The sequence below is a fragment of the Amphimedon queenslandica genome, unplaced genomic scaffold (genome assembly GCF_000090795.2).
Source record: "Amphimedon queenslandica unplaced genomic scaffold, v1.1 AMPQUscaffold_13271, whole genome shotgun sequence".
NCBI classification, from domain to species: domain Eukaryota; kingdom Metazoa; phylum Porifera; class Demospongiae; order Haplosclerida; family Niphatidae; genus Amphimedon; species Amphimedon queenslandica.
This window is the reverse complement of record NW_003546493.1, coordinates 10,768-14,362: the sequence shown is the minus strand read 5'-3', so window position 1 is coordinate 14,362 and position 3,595 is coordinate 10,768.

The window sequence follows — 3,595 nt, the reverse complement described above, 5'->3', positions numbered from 1 at the left end:
GATGGAACCTTTTTACGTGGGTGTAGCAATAATTTCATTTCATTATTGTTGCTAAGCAAAAAAATTGCTGACTAGGTGGTACCTTGTTACTTTTGACCACAAAATTTTAAATTTTTTAAAATTAAAATTTCAATAGTTCAAAAAAGAGTGTTCTGATGAAAAAGAAACTTGATTTATCAAGGAGCTCGATGCTTTGCACTGTTAATCATTATTTATTTGGTATATTTAAATTATTATTTTGAGTGTTATAGCGCTTTTGCCCATAAAATTGCTGTTTTCTCCCTCTATAATGAAGACATTTGTCACTAAAGCTTGTCAGAATATAGAAGAACTTTCAATTACCTACAGAATGATACCGTATAGTGGAAAACTTTGGAGGAAGTTAAATTTGGCGAATTGCTAAATTTTGGTGATTGGTGAATTTTAATTTGGCGAATTAGTGGTCATGTGCCATTGAGCATGCGTATAATGGCTGAAAATGGTGGATTTTATTTTGGCAAATGGCTATCAAAACACCAAATTCAAAATTTCCCCTTATACGGCATGAGGTACCTTAAGGAGACAATTGTTTACGGGTATTTAATTTAGCGAATTTTAGCGATTTTTAAAAAATCGCGAACTTTAAGTCTGCACTAACTTTAATTTCTGATTAACCCTAATAATAACTTCATTGAAAGTGGGTGTGGTCGCTGTGAATAAAGTGGCGGCCGTCAGCTTACTTGCATTTTGCAGCAAACGGTCAGCAAGATAACACTAAACTGCTGTCCAAAGACTTCTCTTGCAGTTAGCCCAGGTTAACAAAGCAGATGACAATCTTCTTCGTTCAGTGACTGCTTCTAACTGTAAGCAAGATAACTTTACATCATAATGACTGGCTGACTGCAAAGTCAGCGATGAAGCAATAGACCACCCAGGGTGAGAATTGCTTGCGTAGGAAGACTATTACGGTTGTAAGGCGTGGTTTAGGATGAAATAAATTCCAGCCGCCATTTTGGTTGGCAACTTTCAATGGAGAACAAACTGGCCGACATAAAAACAAACCTGTATTAAGAATTCTGGAGCGAATTTGACCAAATCTTTTACAGGAGAAGCTTAATGGTAGCTATTCTTTTTTTATAACAAGCTTTTTTAGCTTTTGATAGAGCTACAGCAGGTAAAACAAGTGAGGCATTTTCTTTGTGCCTCCATTGACTTCCTTAACAAACTTGCCAACCAAAATGGCAGCCAATTATGGCGTGTGGGCGGATACCGTATATAAAATTAATGAAATTCATAGTTTTTGCAATTATCACTTTGGGTTAATGCAACAAGATCTACTGTATTTAGACTTGTGTAATTGCTTTGCTTCTCATACATGTAGATCACAGCACATAATCTATAGCTTGCTTAGGCTCACCCCTTTAATGTCTTGCATTCTTTAATAGTTATGAACACCAAATGATCAAAAATGCTAAATTAAGTACCGGCCAAATGTCAGTTTCATGAAAATTGCTAAAATAAGTACACGCTAATAGTTGTCTCCTTAAGGTAACACTAGAAAGCAAAAGCATGAAAGCTGTAGAGGCGAACAAGTGTCAAAAAGATGCCGACTTTGTATACCTATAACTGGTTGCAACATATAGCTCTATAGAAACAAAAACTTTGCTATTGGTAGCTCTAATTCTCTACATGGAAAGAAAGATATATCATAAGCAAGTACTATCTAATATATTCCTTTACGATCCTTTCTGCACAGCAACTACCGTATAGTGGGAAATTTTTGAGGATAACAAATTTCGTAGATTTTTTCATGATTCGCAAAATTAAATTCCTTGAAAATCAATTTTATACGGTACAAGATGGCAAATTAGTAGAAATTCGTGAAAATTAATTCCGCAAACTTCCGGATACAGGTCATTCGCGAAATTTATTATCCTCGAAAAAAAACCCGCTATACGGTACTACTTTGGAGGAGATGGGCAATGTAGCTAACACGAATGTTGCCAACCAGGTAACCAAGGGTGACGAAAATTGCATTGCCAGGCAGTAACTGTAGTTTCCAATCCTTTTAATTTACTCTATTATTTGTGATTACATCATAGATATTAGAGTAAATCAAAGGGATAGGAAACTTTTGTTGCGTGGGTGAATTATCTCATTAAGATTATTAGGTTGCCTAGCAAATAGTAGCAATGTAGCCTGGCATAGGTGTTTTCCCTTTGCTGACTTTTTCTTTAACTGTTTGGCATCCTACTTCATCTCATAACCCTGAAGTGACTTGTGTTCATCCTCTGCAATGATAATTAGAGGCATTACAGATACCTTACAATTTTTGAAGCAAATTAATATTGATAATTATGGGTAAAATTTGATTTATTGACCTGTTATTGGGTGTTGTACCTTTTTTGAGAGTATAGAAGAATTAATACCAGAATTAACTATTACCAACTATTCTATACATAATTGGAAAACATGCAACAAAAATTACTCTGATGACAGATTTAGTTACTGATTTATAATCAATTCAAAGTTTTTGCAGTTTTTGCAATGATTGACACATTTGAATGTGATATGAAAACAAAGCTTGATGCACGTAATATAAGCACAATTTGAGAAAAACCATTATGAAGCTGTGCTGTTTATAATCTATTATAATTTTCTTAATAAATCCTTATTGTAAAAATGATTACGGTGTATAATTGGTTTCAGTTCACTTTGACTACTGACTCACCCTTACAACTTCTCTATAACTTATGCTAGCAGCTTGAAACTTGCTATAGTTGCAAATTGAGTTCTTCTAAAAATCTGTACCAATTATGGAGTCTCTGGGTACTCTGCAAGGTTCTCAAAAGGTCTTTATTTGTCATCACTTTTGCCGCTCAGAAACTCAGTTGAAATATTGCATATCTCAATTCTTTCTTCAGGTATTAGCAAGCACAAAGATCCTTCGTGTCAATTACAGGGTTAGCAGCGACCAAAATAGAAAAATAAAAAGTTACAACAAAAAGAAAAGAGCATTATGAAGTTTTCAGCCATTTTATTTGCATGTGGGTGGGGCTACACGTGACGTTTTGATGACAAAAACATCTGGTCAAACTCAACTGAAACCAACTGTAGGTAACTAACATTTCCTGCTGCAAACAGAAGTTTTCAATTCCTTTCATTTACTCTAATATCTACTGTATAGCCACGAAGTTTTGAGGGAATAAACTTTTGCAAATTGGGCCACAAGTCTTTTTTGCAAATTAACTTTCGTGGTTCACATTCTGTAAAGCCACACCTAAGAAAGCCATGTTATGTACAGTACACATGATTATAGGTTGAGATGGATAATTTTACTAAATTAACTTTTGTGGATATGGAAAATCTGTGAAAACAGTGAAAATTATACCCTCGAAATTAAGTGGCTATACAGTATAATTACATGTACATGTGTTTGATGGTCTAGGTATTTTTCTGAGTCTGAGAGTATCAGTGGTTGATCTTTCAAGTGGTGTAGTAGGACCACCTCAAGAAGTGAGAGCATGGCTAGTTTGGACTGTTGAAAACTTAAAACAGCATATAGGAGAAGTAAGAGGAAGGATACCAATGTTTTTCTCCTTCTCTCCCTCCATTG